The sequence below is a fragment of the Anomaloglossus baeobatrachus genome, unplaced genomic scaffold (assembly GCF_048569485.1).
Source record: "Anomaloglossus baeobatrachus isolate aAnoBae1 unplaced genomic scaffold, aAnoBae1.hap1 Scaffold_284, whole genome shotgun sequence".
In the NCBI taxonomy this organism is placed as follows: domain Eukaryota; kingdom Metazoa; phylum Chordata; class Amphibia; order Anura; family Aromobatidae; genus Anomaloglossus; species Anomaloglossus baeobatrachus.
Window position 1 is genome coordinate 72,595 of NW_027442308.1, and position 16,150 is coordinate 88,744.

Sequence of the window (16,150 nt, forward strand, 5' to 3'; positions counted from 1 at the left end):
TTGATATTCCGATGAAAACCTTCTTGTTCTTCCCACCAGCACCAAGGTTTTCAGACAAGTAGTCCAAATAGGAATGTAAAAAATGTAACTTCAAATTCATTAGACAACCCAAGGCTTTGAAACGTTTCAGCATGTTCTCCACGATGGACTTAAATTTTGATTCTTTGTTGTTACCTAGAAACGTATTTATTGCTTCTTTCAAAGAGTCCCAAGCCCTTTTTTCAACAGTTTTCATTATTGTTTAAAACACGTCATCCTTCATTCATGGGTTTCTGAATATCCGAACCCACAAAAATGCTTTTGTGCTGCCCCTGTGCCAGCAGCCGCCGTTGGTCGGATCCAGACCTTCTAAGAGAGTGGCTCGACCCGGGGGTCTCGCGGACATGTCGAATAAAAGGAGGAATGTAGATGTATGGGCTAGGCCGTATTAAGTTTGTGACGCCACCAACGGTGTGTGGTGAGGTGGGACACCACCGCTGCCGTTATGGGATACCCGGGAGAGATGTAGTGGCAGCTGGATGTTAACCCCTCCGTGTGTAGGGATGATTGCCCCGGGGCCCAGTGTCTTTGTGCAGGGTATGGTGATGGCAAGGGCCGGCGCGCCTGAGCAAGCAGGGGGATGTTTGGTTACTCACAGTAAATGAATCACACGAGTCTTTCGGTAAACCAAAGGTGCTGGTGGCCTGCCGCCCCGGCCGGTTGCATTCAGGTCCCCCACCCAGGCTGGTGGTCGCTGTCCTTTACTCTGCACTTGTTTTTGTGTATGGTGGACTGCCTGGTCTGGAACTCAGGAGTCCGCTCCCGGCTGGATATGGCCTAAGGAGCCGTGCCCGCAGGCGCTGGCCCGTGGGATCTAAGGGCCCTGGCGGTGGCCTTATCCCTATCAGTGGGCTGTTGTCTTCTTTGAGGGACTTTAGGTGGGATAGGACCTATAATCCTGCCCTCAATCATTTAATTAGCTAGGCCGCTGGTTTCGGTCCTGGCTTCAGGGTCCTAGGTGACTAGGGTTTCAGGTCGGCTGTGTGTTTCCTAACTGAGGAAAGGTGTTGTGCGGGGGCCTATCTGTAACTACCTGGTTTTGCCAGGGCATCACACCTTCCTTCAGACTTGATTCTGACAGTCCCTGAAACTTGGTACACAGGTACTTAAACATCTCTCCTTCTTTCAGTAGCGCTTTCACAAACAGCTTCATCAGTCCAAGCTTACAGTGGAGTGGTGGCAAGAGAACTTTAGGTGGGATCAACTAAGCTTTATGCAACAATGTTCTTGAGTCCCGGTTACAAAGATGTTCTTGTTGGCCAATTTTTTTTGCTCCAGTGAAGAGTCCTAACCTGGCTTTCCAATTCACACAAAAAGCATGTGTTCTGCCTTCTTTTACGTAATGCTGTGAATCTCTAGCATACAGCTAAACCCTAGTTCACATTTCAAATAAACAGACTGTGGAGTTCAATAGCCTTGATTTATTAGCTGGTAACGTGAACTTGATTGCAGTATACATGGAATATACAGTGAATATAGGAATATCCAAGATGCAGTTGAAGACAGAATACGGTATATCCAAGATACTGTTTTATACGGGTAAAAACTATAACAAGAAAATGATTACAGTCAGTACAGTGTTAATACAGAGTTAACATAGCATAACAGTACATGAGATGCAGTTCTTACGAGAATGTAGGTGAAAGGTCACTGCATCTGCAATACATAGAAATCTTATCTAGACAAACAAGACAGGGATGACACTAAAGGTGTAGAAGTACAATGTACAATGCATTTACTACACTCTTCCATCTAGGATTCTATCACTAACACATGTAATTTGCTTTGCTCACCGGATTACACTAGGCAGGGGTGAATGTACAGAGAGGTAAGTCGGCATGTCCTTTCCTGACAAATCCAAAGAGAAAATGGCTGCAGGCTTCTTCTCAGCTCAGGGAGGCATTCCTTACCCAGAATACATTTAGCTTAAAGGGAAACTCAGCAATTCAAAAGAATAACAATGACCTCTAGGGGTTGTAACAGAAATTTCAATGAATGACTATTAGCAGGCTGCCATGAGGCAGAACAGCATGGGTATTTAATATATCCTCCTTGCTGCCCAAGAAGCAATGAGAACATTTTTAGACCACCACATATTGACCATCCATGCTCCTTGTAGTTAAGTTTCTTGAGAATAAAGTCTAAATTCTCACAGCTTTCTTCCAAGTGCATAGCATGTGTGACGCCCTGGACTAGCCAGGTAGTCACAAACACAAAATCACACACACCCCCTCCCCTGGATAGTCTACATCAGTCACACAAAATCCTTGTTGCCTCCTCCAGGGTCTGATGTCCACACCAGGTGGGGCGGAGCCAGGCGGTTGGCCCCACCCACCGAGGAGTTCACAGGCCTGGAGGCGGGAAAAAGCAGTTAGTTTAGTTTTGTAGTGGAAAGTGAGAGGACAGAAACTGTTAGTGTCTGGGTAGGAGCCCAGGCACTGTCAGCAAGGTCGGCAGACGGTGGTGGCCGTCTGCAGGAGGTGGTACAAGTCAGCTGAACCGTAGGACCGGGGACGGGCGGTGACCCGAGGGGAACTGAACCGGTGAGCGGATCTGTACCAAGCACAAAGGCAGGGCCATTGGACCCTGACCAGGCTAGGAGCCGCCGACAATGGTCAAATCCGAGAGTGACCGGAATCCCAGGGGTTCCCTAACACCCAAGACCCGACAGAAGGCAACCGTCCACACCGTGAGGATAAAAAGCCACCGCTATAGGCTAGAGATCCAAGGGCCAGCGCCTGCGGGCAAACGGGCTCCCTCGGTATGTACACCCCAGCCATCCAGCCTCCCCGTACCGCCACCGGGCCCCGGGATCACCAACCCCTACCCACGGAGGGGGAACCAACATCCTAGCTGCTCCCTGCCATCGCTCCCGGGATCCCCGTCACCAGCAGTGGTGGTGCCCATTATCACCACGACCTGTGGGTGACGTCACTAACTATCTCCCCAAACAAACCACCCCCTTTTCACTCGTGGGCGAGGAGCGCTGCTCGAGTCCCCGGATCTGGCCCTCCGCTCGAGCCACCGAGCAGCAGCAGCAGCAGAAGTCCCCGAACCCGAGCGTAGCGTGCGTGGCCCCTCTGCCCGCGACACATGCCCTACACACACTGAAGAATACTTACTGCCATTGAGCAGTAGCACAGCTTTCAGACTTTTTGGATGAAACAATGACGTGTCTCCACTCGCTCACATTGTACTTAATGTTACATTTTCCATCAGCACAGGAACATCGCTTGAATACACTAGAGCACCATCTTCAGAAAAGTATGGAGGGAATCTTTTCAGAATTCTAACCTTTTGGAAACCTATTGTCACGCTCTCCGGGTCCCCTGCTTCGCTCCCCGGCTCCTCTGGCAGACATCCCCCGCTCCACGGTCTCCAGCCTCCACCACCTGCGGTCCCCAGGCGGCCCGGTCCCCGCTCCCGGCGCCCGTCGGCAGCCCTGCTCCAGGCCGGCTCCCCTGCTTCCTATACACCGCTCCCTGCCCTGGCTTCTGGCACCCGGGCCTCGCGCATGCGCATTAGGGCGCGCGCGCGGTCATTGACCCTCTCTTAAAGGGCCAGCGTCCACTGACAGGAAATTGAACACACAGGTACAGGGTATAAAGGGGTTTAATGTCCAAGTGGGCGGGGCCTGTTCTTCGTGTTTCCTAAGCTAGGAGTCAGGTCTCCTTGTGTCTCTGTGATATACTTACCTATCTCTCTTCTAGAGCCGCTCCTGCCTCGCCATCCGGTCCTGCCGATTCCCGAACCCCGAACGCTGACTATCTGCCATCCCGTCAGTCCGTACCATCTCTGATCCCTGTGGTGACCCGTCCTCTCGCTCCATCGGTTCCGGACTCTGCCTGACATCTCGGCCTCCGAACCTGAGCTCCGTCACCCGGACTACCATCAGTGACTCCGTGGTCCCAGGGACTTCTCCATTCCACTCTTTTGCACGGACTGTCCTGCTACCCGTAGTGCTCCGGCTACCGGACCCCTTGCCTTCATTAAGGTGTTCGGCCCAGTGGATCCACCTCCTGGGTCTGCCCGTCCACCTGGCCCTAACACCTATAGAATCAGTGTTTGTGAAAAAACTGTACGTGATGATATTTTTTCAATATTTTTACTGAGTCCAATGATCAAAAGTATGAAAAAAATCACATCTTTCAAAAATTTTTACCCTTGGAAACCTGTGTTATTATTACTATGCACGAGCCCTAAATTGTCTGAAAAACAACAAATATGCTGGTTGGATAGACCTTGACCCCACAATTCAACGGCCACAATTAAGGAGAAAAGTGCTAAGAGAGTTAAATTTGCCCCTGAAATAACCCATGATACGGGCCAAGGAGGGACACACCATTTTGATCCGAAAATAGCCCAACACCATGAGAGACGGGCAAATCCGTGAAAAGACAAAGTTCCAAGCTACAACTGACGCAGGATCTACAGCACATACGCCCATTGTAATTGTTCATGATTTCCGGCCACTACGCATTTCAGCCTTCAGGGACCTGGTAATTCGAATGCTATGTCCAGGAGTAGAGATGAGCGAACCGGTCCCGGTTCGGCTCGAGGTCGGTTCGCCGAACGGAGCTCCCGTTCGAGTTCGGCTCGTCGAACGTTCGACGAACCGAACTCGAGCCAATAGGAAACAATGGCAGGCAATCACAAACACAGTAAAACACCTAGAAAACACCCTCAAAGGTGTCCAAAAGGTGACAAACAACTCACAACACAACACAAACACATGGGAAAGTGACAAGGACATATACTCATGCGAAAACAAAACAGCTGGACAAGGAAAAAGAGGAGGACACACAGATATAGGCATGGCACGCCATTCTAAAATCATGTAAAACACCGCAAGGTGACTCCAAGCGGAGTCTCCCTTTTTTCCAAAAATTGGGCCCCACACACACCCACCCCTTCAGTGGCAGCAGTTGTGCCCCAGTTGTACACTTCACAGCTACATTTGCATCAAGCACATTCAAAAATACGCTATTCTTAACCGTCCCCAGGATGACACCGGGGTAAGTAGCAAAGTCTTTCCTGATCCCAGCTCTGTTCATCTTGGCTTCTTTTAAAAACACAGCAAGCAAGGGTTACTCCAAGCGGAGTCTCCCTTTTTTCCAAAAATTGGGCCACACAGACACCCACCCCATCAGTGGCAGCACTTGGGCCCTAGTTGCAAACAGGATGTTTTGATTTGCATCAAGCAAATTCAAAAATACGCCATAATTAACCGTCCCCAGGATGACACCGGGGTAGGTAGCAAAGTCTTTCCTGATCCCAGCTCTGTTCATCTTGGCTTCTTTTAAAAACACAGCAAGCAAGGGTTACTCCAAGCGGAGTCTCCCTTTTTTCCAAAAATTGGGCCACACAGACACCCACCCCATCAGTGGCAGGACTTGGGCCCTAGTTGCAAACAGGATGTTTTGATTTGCATCAAGCACATTCAAAAATACGCCATTCTTATCCGTCCCCAGGATGACACCGGGGTAGGTAGATAAAGTCTTTGCTGACCCATGACTTGTTCATCTTGGCTTCTTTTAAAAACACAGCAAGCAAGGGTTACTCCAAGCGGAGTCTCCCTTTTTTCCAAAAATTGGGCCACACAGACACCCACCCCATCAGTGGCAGCACTTGGGCCCTAGTTGCAAACAGGATGTTTTGATTTGCATCAAGCACATTCAAAAATACGCCATAATTAACCGTCCCCAGGATGACACCGGGGTAGGTAGCAAAGTCTTTCCTGATCCCAGCTCTGTTCATCTTGGCTTCTTTTAAAAACACAGCAAGCAAGGGTTACTCCAAGCGGAGTCTCCCTTTTTTCCAAAAATTGGGCCACACAGACACCCACCCCATCAGTGGCAGCACTTGGGCCCTAGTTGCAAACAGGATGTTTTGATTTGCATCAAGCACATTCAAAAATACGCCATAATTAACCGTCCCCAGGATGACACCGGGGTAGGTAGCAAAGTCTTTCCTGATCCCAGCTCTGTTCATCTTGGCTTCTTTTAAAAACACAGCAAGCAAGGGTTACTCCAAGCGGAGTCTCCCTTTTTTCCAAAAATTGGGCCACACAGACACCCACCCCATCAGTGGCAGCACTTGGGCCCTAGTTGCAAACAGGATGTTTTGATTTTCATCAAGCACATTCCAAAATTCGCCATAATTAACCGTCCCCAGGATGACACCGGGGTAGGTAGCAAAGTCTTTCCTGATCCCAGCTCTGTTCATCTTGGCTTCTTTTAAAAACACAGCAAGCAAGGGTTACTCCAAGCGGAGTCTCCCTTTTTTCCAAAAATTGGGCCACACAGACACCCACCCCATCAGTGGAAGCACTTGGGCCCTAGTTGCAAACAGGATGTTTTGATTTGCATCAAGCACATTCAAAAATACGCCATAATTAACCGTCCCCAGGATGACACCGGGGTAGGTAGCAAAGTCTTTCCTGATCCCAGCTCTGTTCATCTTGGCTTCTTTTAAAAACACAGCAAGCAAGGGTTACTCCAAGCGGAGTCTCCCTTTTTTCCAAAAATTGGGCCACACAGACACCCACCCCATCAGTGGCAGCACTTGGGCCCTAGTTGCAAACAGGATGTTTTGATTTGCATCAAGCACATTCAAAAATACGCCATAATTAACCGTCCCCAGGATGACACCGGGGTAGGTAGCAAAGTCTTTCCTGATCCCAGCTCTGTTCATCTTGGCTTCTTTTAAAAACACAGCAAGCAAGGGTTACTCCAAGCGGAGTCTCCCTTTTTTCCAAAAATTGGGCCCCACACACACCCACCCCTTCAGTGGCAGCAGTTGTGCCCCAGTTGTACACTTCACAGCTACATTTGCATCAAGCACATTCAAAAATACGCTATTCTTAACCATCCCCAGGATGACACCGGGGTAGGTAGCAAAGTCTTTCCTGATCCCAGCTCTGTTCATCTTGGCTTCTTTTAAAAACACAGCAAGCAAGGGTTACTCCAAGTGGAGTCTCCCTTTTTTCCAAAAATTGGGCCACACAGACACCCACCCCATCAGTGGCAGCACTTGGGCCCTAGTTGCAAACAGGATGTTTTGATTTGCATCAAGCACATTCAAAAATACGCCATAATTAACCGTCCCCAGGATGACACCGGGGTAGGTAGCAAAGTCTTTCCTTATCCCAGCTCTGTTCATCTTGGCTTCTTTTAAAAACACAGCAAGCAAGGGTTACTCCAAGCGGAGTCTCCCTTTTTTCCAAAAATTGGGCCCCACACACACCCATTCCTTCAGTGGCAGCAGTTGTGCCCCAGTTGTACACTTCACAGCTACATTTGCATCAAGCACATTCAAAAATACGCTATTCTTAACCGTCCCCAGGATGACACCGGGGTAGGTAGCAAAGTCTTTCCTGATCCCAGCTCTGTTCATCTTGGCTTCTTTTAAAAACACAGCAAGCAAGGGTTACTCCAAGCGGAGTCTCCCTTTTTTCCAAAAATTGGGCCACACAGACACCCACCCCATCAGTGGCAGCACTTGGGCCCTAGTTGCAAACAGGATGTTTTGATTTGCATCAAGCACATTCAAAAATACGCCATAATTAACCGTCCCCAGGATGACACCGGGGTAGGTAGCAAAGTCTTTCCTGATCCCAGCTCTGTTCATCTTGGCTTCTTTTAAAAACACAGCAAGCAAGGGTTACTCCAAGCGGAGTCTCCCTTTTTTCCAAAAATTGGGCCCCACACACACCCACCCCTTCAGTGGCAGCAGTTGTGCCCCAGTTGTACACTTCACAGCTACATTTGCATCAAGCACATTCAAAAATACGCTATTCTTAACCGTCCCCAGGATGACACCGGGGTAGGTAGCAAAGTCTTTCCTGATCCCAGCTCTGTTCATCTTGGCTTCTTTTAAAAACACAGCAAGCAAGGGTTACTCCAAGCGGAGTCTCCCTTTTTTCCAAAAATTGGGCCACACAGACACCCACCCCATCAGTGGCAGCACTTGGGCCCTAGTTGCAAACAGGATGTTTTGATTTGCATCAAGCACATTCCAAGTCAACAAGCATTTACTCTCCCCAGGATGACACAGGGGTAGTAAATTCCTTATGGATCCATGACTTGTTCATTTTGATGAACGTCAGTCTGTCCACATTGTCACTGGACAGACGCGTGCGCTTATCTGTCAGCACACACCCAGCAGCACTGAATACACGTTCAGAGACAACGCTGGCAGCTGGACACGACAAAATCTCCAAGGCGTAACTGGAGAGCTCTGGCCATTTTTCTAGGTTTGAAGCCCAAAAGGAGCAAGGCTCCAGTTGCACAGTCATGGCATCGATGTTCATTTGGAGATACTCCTGTATCATCCTCTCCAGCCGTTGAGTATGTGTCAGACTTGTTGTCTCTGGTGGCCTTGCAAAAGAGGGTCTAAAAAAATTATGAAAAGATTCCATAAAATTGCTGTTACCGGCACCAGATACGGTCCTACTGGTACGGGTAGACTGTTGAAGATGACGAGACCGTCCCATGTTTGTCAAGTTACAACTGGGAGATTCCCTCCCTGCACCTGCACGGTTGTTTGGTGGAAAAGCCGAGCTAAGATCGAGTAACAGCTTCTGCTGATACTCCTGCATACGTGCGTCCCTTTCTATGGCTGGAATTATGTCACAAAATTTGGACTTGTACCGGGGATCTAATAGTGTGGCAATCCAGTAGTCATCATCACTTCTAATTTTGACAATACGACTGTCATGTTGGAGGTAGTGCAACAAAAAGGCACTCATGTGTCTTGCGCAGCCATGCGGACCAAGTCCACGCTGTGTTTGTGGCATAGAGGTGCTACCCGTTCTTTCTTCCTCTGACATCTCCCCCCAACCTCTTTCAACTGAAATTTGACCAAGGTCTCCCTCATCCGCTGAGTCTTCCATGTCCATGGACAGTTCGTCCTCCATTTCTTCATGTTCTCCTGCACCTTGCTCAACATTTCGCCTGCTACTATGCGCCCTTGTCGATCCCTGTTCCTCATGGTCCCATGCCTGCTGCGTTGGTGATGATGAACGTCTGGACCTTGGTGATGTTGTTGTCCCTTGCGCATATGAATCCTCCTGTAGTCCCTCCCCTTCATGTTGTCCCACCCCCTGACTCCGAATAGTGTTTAGCGTGTGCTCCAGCATGTAAATGACTGGAATCGTCATGCTGATAATGGCATTGTCAGAGCTAAACATATTCGTCGCCATGTCGAAACTGTGCAGAAGGGTGCATAGGTCCTTGATCTGAGACCACTCCATCAGGGTGATCTGCCCCACCTCTGCATCTCGTTGGCCCAGGCTATACGTCATGACGTATTGCACCAGGGCTCTGCGGTGCTGCCACAGTCGCTGTAACATGTGGAGAGTTGAATTCCAGCGTGTCGCCACATCGCATTTCAGGCGATGAACCGGCAGGCTGAAAGACTTCTGGAGCGATGCAAGTCGCTCTGCTGCGGCGCTTGAACGGCGGAAGTGAGCTGACAGTTTTCGTGCCCTGTTCAGAAGGCCATCTAGGCCGGGATAGTGTGTTAAAAATTGCTGGACGACAAGGTTCAACACGTGAGCCATACAAGGTACGTGTGTCACAATGCCCAGGCGAAGTGCCGCACCCAGGTTTGCAGCATTGTCGCACACGGCCTTACCAGGCTGCAGGTTGAGTGGAGACAACCATTTATTAAACTCGGACCGCAGAGCTGACCACAACTCCTCAGCTGTGTGACTCTTATTCCCAAGACATGTCAAGCTAAAGACTGCCTGATGCCGTTGCGCTCTGCTGCCAGCATAGTAATGAGGCGTGCGTGATTCCTTCTGCGCAGTGAGAACGCTGGTGGCCTGACCAGGCAGGCTTGGGGCGGAGGTGGAGGACCCAGATGAGGTGGAGGATGCAGAAGCTGTGGAGGAACTTGGACAGACAGAGGATTGACACACAAGTCGTGGGGACGGCAAGACTTGTGCAGCAGACCCTTCACCATCTATCACCATAGTTACCCAGTGCCCAGTCAGCGACATGTAACGTCCCTGTCCATGCTTACTGGTCCAAGTATCGGTGGTGAAATGCACCCGTTCACACACAGAGTTTCTCAAGGAAGCGGTGATGTTGTGTGCGACATGCTGGTGTAGCGCGGGCACACCTTTCTTAGAGAAGTAGTGGCGACTAGGCATCTGGTACTGGGGCACAGCGACAGACATAAGGTCTCTAAAATCCTGTGTGTCCACTAGGCGGAAAGGCAGCATTTTGGTAGACAACAGCTTACAGAGGGATAGAGTCAACCTCTTAGCTTTGTCATGGGTCGGAGGAAGTGGCCTTTTATTTGACCACATCTGAGGGACAGAGATCTGGCTGCTGTGTGTAGACGGTGTTGAGTAGGGTGTCCCTGGAAAAATGCAGGTTTGTGAGGAAAGTGCAGGCGGAGACATGATGTTGCCTTCATCCAACGTTGGTGCTATCGATGTCTGAGAGAGCTGTACACACTCACTTGTTTCCCCTTCCAAACCAACTGACGACCTTACAAGCAAACTGCCTGTTGCGGTTACAGTGGTGGAAGTTTGGCGTGGAAAAACAGGTGTGACAGCTGTCCCCACAGTCCTAGAAGATGAAGAGCGCGCGGATGCACTGGAAGGGGCGGGCGGTGGATGGTTCGCTCTTGCAGCATTGCAGCACAGTGAGCTTCCTACCGGGACCTATGATATTTATTCATGTGACGATTCATGGAAGAAGTTGTCAAAGTGCTGAGGTTTTGACCTCTACTAAGAGAATCATGACAAATTTTACATATCACATGATTTGGGCGATCTTTTTCTATGTCAAAAAAGGACCAGGCTAGGCAAGGCTTAGAGGCCATGCGACCTGTTGATCCACCCCGAATAATGCTCATAGGCAGAGTGGTGGCTGAGGATGCAGTTGTAGACGTGCTACCAGTGCTCCGACTCTGTCCAGGAAGGCGCAAGGTAACTTCGTCGTCGGTTGCATCCTCCTCCACCGCCTCTGTTGACCTCCTCGAGTGCCTGACTGGGGGTTGACAGTAGGTGGGATCTAGAACTTCATCATCAATTGTTGTGTTTGCACTCCCCTCCCCCTCAGACCGAGCCTCTTCTTGCCCTGACCGAATATTTAAGTTGTCATCCCAATCGGGTATCTGCGTCTCATCTTCATCAGTATGTTCCTCATTGTCTATAACCACAGGTGTTACAGTTTGTGACAAAGGGTCAACATTATGCTCAGAAACTTGGTCCTCACAGCCTGAATCAGAGTCACAAAGGTTCTGGGCATCACTGCAGACCATTTCCTGTTCTGTATTCACTGTAGCTTGGGAGCAGACCTCTGATTCCCAGGCTATAGTGTGACTGAACAGCTCTGCAGACTCAGCCATCTCAGTTCCACCATACTGTGCAGGGCTGATGGAGACTTCAGAGCTGGGAGAAATCAAGTGTGATTGGGATGACAACTCAGAGGACTGGTGTTTTTTGGATGCGGTACTTGAAGTGGCTGAGAGGGCACTTGTTGGACCACTTGAGATCCATTCAAGCATTTTCCTTTTTTGCCCATCATCTACCTTTCTTCCTGTTGTTCGTGTCCATAAAAAAGGGAGCACATCGGATTGTCCACGGTAAGTAGTAGACATCTTACTTTTGCTGGTAGATGGTCTATCTTCAGCAGATGATAATGGAGCTTTGCCACTTTCCCCACAGACAAAACCTTTTTTGCCTTTTCCACCACGCCTCTTCCCCTTTCCACCAGCATCTGTCATTTTGCCACTCATGTTGATTGCGACAAGATTGTGGACTGAAAATGTGGTAGTAAAAATTGAGAGGTGGTGAAGATTGCAGTGGTGGTCTAGCTTTATTAACAGCAGAATAATAAAGAATAAATATCCCTGACAATGCAACTTATTTATAATGAGTTGGAGTGTGCAACGCAGGCAGATGCGCTCTGCAAATGTCTTGGCACTAGTGGGACTATAGCAAAGTCCAATAGCCACGTATAGGATGCCACTAGGTACACTGAGTGTTTGCTAGTATAATGGCTAAGTTAAAATTAGTTGGAGTGTGCAACGCAGGCAGATGCGCTCTGCAAATGTCTTGGCACTAGTGGGACTATAGCAAAGTCCAATAGCCACGTATAGGATGCCACTAGGTACACTGAGTGTTTGCTAGTATAATGGCTTACTTATAATTAGTTGGAGTGTGCAATGCAGGCAGATGCGCTCTGCAAATGTCTTGGCACTAGTGGGACTATAGCAAAGTCCAATAGCCACGTATAGGATGCCACTAGGTACACTGAGTGTTTGCTAGAATAATGGCTAAGTTAAAATTAGTTGGAGTGTGCAACGCAGGCAGATGCGCTCTGCAAATGTCTTGGCACTAGTGGGACTATAGCAAAGTCCAATAGCCACGTATAGGATGCCACTAGGTACACTGAGTGTTTGCTAGTATAATGGCTTACTTATAATTAGTTGGAGTGTGCAACGCAGGCAGATACGCTCTGCAAATGTCTTGGCACTAGTGGGACTATAGCAAAGTCCAATAGCCACGTATAGGATGCCACTAGGTACACTGAGTGTTTGCTAGTATAATGGCTTACTTATAATTAGTTGGAGTGTGCAACGCAGGCAGATGCGCTCTGCAAATGTCTTGGCACTAGTGGGACTATAGCAAAGTCCAATAGCCACAGATAGGATACCACTAGGTACACTGAGTGTTTGCTAGTATAATGGCTTACTTATAATTAGTTGGAGTGTGCAACGCAGGCAGATGCGCTCTGCAAATGTCTTGGCACTAGTGGGACTATAGCAAGGTCCAATAGCCACGTATAGGATGCCACTAGGTACACTGAGTGTTTGCTAGTATAATGGCTTACTTATAATTAGTTGGAGTGTGCAACGCAGGCAGATGCGCTCTGCAAATGTCTTGGCACTAGTGGGACTATAGCAAAGTCCAATAGCCACGTATAGGATGCCACTAGGTACACTGAGTGTTTACTAGTATAATGGCTTACTTATAATTAGTTGGAGTGTGCAACGCAGGCAGATGCGCTCTGCAAATGTCTTGGCACTAGTGGGACTATAGCAAGGTCCAATAGCCACGTATAGGATGCCACTAGGTACACTGAGTGCTTGCTAGTATAATGGCTTACTTATAATTAGTTGGAGTGTGCAACGCAGGCAGATGCGCTCTGCAAATGTCTTGGCACTAGTGGGACTATAGCAAAGTCCAATAGCCACGTATAGGATGCCACTAGGTACACTGAGTGTTTGCTAGTATAATGGCTTAGTTTAAAAAAGTTGGAGTGTGCAATGCAGGCAGACGTGCTCTGCAAATGTCTTTGCACTAGTGGGACTATAGCAAAGTCCAATAGCCACAGATAGGATGCCACTAGGTACACTGAGTTTTTGCTAGTATAATGGCTTACTTATAATTAGTTGGAGTGTGCAACGCAGGCAGATGCGCTCTGCAAATGTCTTGGCACTAGTGGGACTATAGCAAGGTCCAATAGCCACGTATAGGATGCCACTAGGTACACTCAGTGTTTGCTAGTATAATGGCTTACTTATAATTAGTTGGAGTGTGCAACGCAGGCAGATGCGCTCTGCAAATGTCTTGGCACTAGTGGGACTATAGCAAGGTCCAATAGCCACGTATAGGATGCCACTAGGTACACTGAGTGTTTGCTAGTATAATGGCTTACTTATAATTAGTTGGAGTGTGCAACGCAGGCAGATGCGCTCTGCAAATGTCTTGGCACTAGTGGGACTATAGCAAAGTCCAATAGCCACAGATAGGATGCCACTAGGTACACTGAGTGTTTGCTAGTATAATGGCTTACTTATAATTAGTTGGAGTGTGCAACGCAGGCAGATGCGCTCTGCAAATGTCTTGGCACTAGTGGGACTATAGCAAGGTCCAATAGCCACGTATAGGATGCCACTAGGTACACTGAGTGTTTGCTAGTATAATGGCTTACTTATAATTAGTTGGAGTGTGCAACGCAGGCAGATGCGCTCTGCAAATGTCTTGGCACTAGTGGGACTATAGCAAGGTCCAATAGCCACGTATAGGATGCCACTAGGTACACTGAGTGTTTGCTAGTATAATATAATATAATTCCCATTGTAAGGAAGTGGGTCTATTTTAGTATAGCCCTTAGGCAGGGCAGCCAAAAATTGGGAGGCTCCACGTTGTCCCTGCATAGAGACGTGCATGAGGGCCTCAAAACATTGTTCCCATTGCAAAGGAGCGGGTCTCCTGTCGTTGTAATGTCCATTCTGCAAAGAATGGGCGAAAAAATTTACCACTGGGGGTATACCTGAAACAAAGGCCTAACTCTTGTAACGGTCATCCCTGCATTATAAAACCGGACATTTTCTTCACGGACGCCATTATCTGCCTTCTGCGTCTTTGGTGTCAGACATCACTGTCGCAGCTCCGTCCTCCTGAGTCCTATAGCCGATACAGCTGTATGCGCTGCATACACAGCGTTAGACAGCATAGGGAGAGCACTTTATAGCAGTCCTTTTAAGGGCTCAAACCGGCAGGGTCAGAGAGCCATAGGTGACAGGTCCTGCAAACAGCAACAGCATCTGTGTAGCCAAGGTCAGGGATTTCCTCCCTGCATTTCACCATTAGGAGGGAATAGAAAGGCAGGCTTCCATTCCTCTACCCAGAGCACCACAATCCTGCCACTGTACCCTCCTGTCCTCTGCACACTCCAACTCATTATAACTAAGCCATTATACTAGCAAACACTCAGTGTACCTAGTGGCATCCTATCTGTGGCTATTGGACTTTGCTATAGTCCCACTAGTGCAAAGACATTTGCAGAGCACGTCTGCCTGCATTGCACACTCCAACTTTTTTAAACTAAGCAATTTTACTAGCAAACACTCAGTGTACCTAGTGGCATCCTATACGTGGCTATTGGACTTTGCTATAGTCCCACTAGTGCCAAGACATTTGCAGAGCGCATCTGCCTGCGTTGCACACTCCAACTAATTTTAACTTAGCCATTATACTAGCAAACACTCAGTGTACCTAGTGGCATCCTATACGTGCCTATTGGACTTTGCTATAGTCCCACTAGTGCCAAGACATTTGCAGAGCGCATCTGCCTGTGTTGCACACTCCAACTAATTATAAGTAAGCCATTATACTAGCAAACACTCAGTGTACCTAGTGGCATCCTATCTGTGGCTATTGGACTTTGCTATAGTCCCACTAGTGCAAAGACATTTGCAGAGCACGTCTGCCTGCATTGCACACTCCAACTTTTTTAAACTAAGCAATTTTACTAGCAAACACTCAGTGTACCTAGTGGCATCCTATACGTGGCTATTGGACTTTGCTATAGTCCCACTAGTGCCAAGACATTTGCAGAGGGCATCTGCCTGCGTTGCACACTCCAACTAATTATAAGTAAGCCATTATACTAGCAAACACTCAGTGTACCTAGTGGCATCCTATCTGTGGCTATTGGACTTTGCTATAGTCCCACTAGTGCAAAGACATTTGCAGAGCACGTCTGCCTGCATTGCACACTCCAACTTTTTTAAACTAAGCAATTTTACTAGCAAACACTCAGTGTACCTAGTGGCATCCTATACGTGGCTATTGGACTTTGCTATAGTCCCACTAGTGCCAAGACATTTGCAGAGCGCATCTGCCTGCGTTGCACACTCCAACTAATTATAAGTAAGCCATTATACTAGCAAACACTCAGTGTACCTAGTGGCATCCTATCTGTGGCTATTGGACTTTGCTATAGTCCCACTAGTGCCAAGACATTTGCAGAGCGCATCTGCCTGCGTTGCACACTCCAACTAATTATAAGTAAGCCATTATACTAGCAAACATTCAGTGTACCTAGTGGCATCCTATACGTGGCTATTGGACCTTGCTATAGTCCCACTAGTGCCAAGACATTTGCAGAGCGCATCTGCCTGCGTTGCACACTCCAACTAATTATAAGTAAGCCATTATACTAGCAAACACTCAGTGTACCTAGTGGCATCCTATACGTGGCTATTGGACCTTGCTATAGTCCCACTAGTGCCAAGACATTTGCAGAGCGCATCTGCCTGCGTTGCACACTCCAACTAATTATAAGTAAGCCATTATACTAGC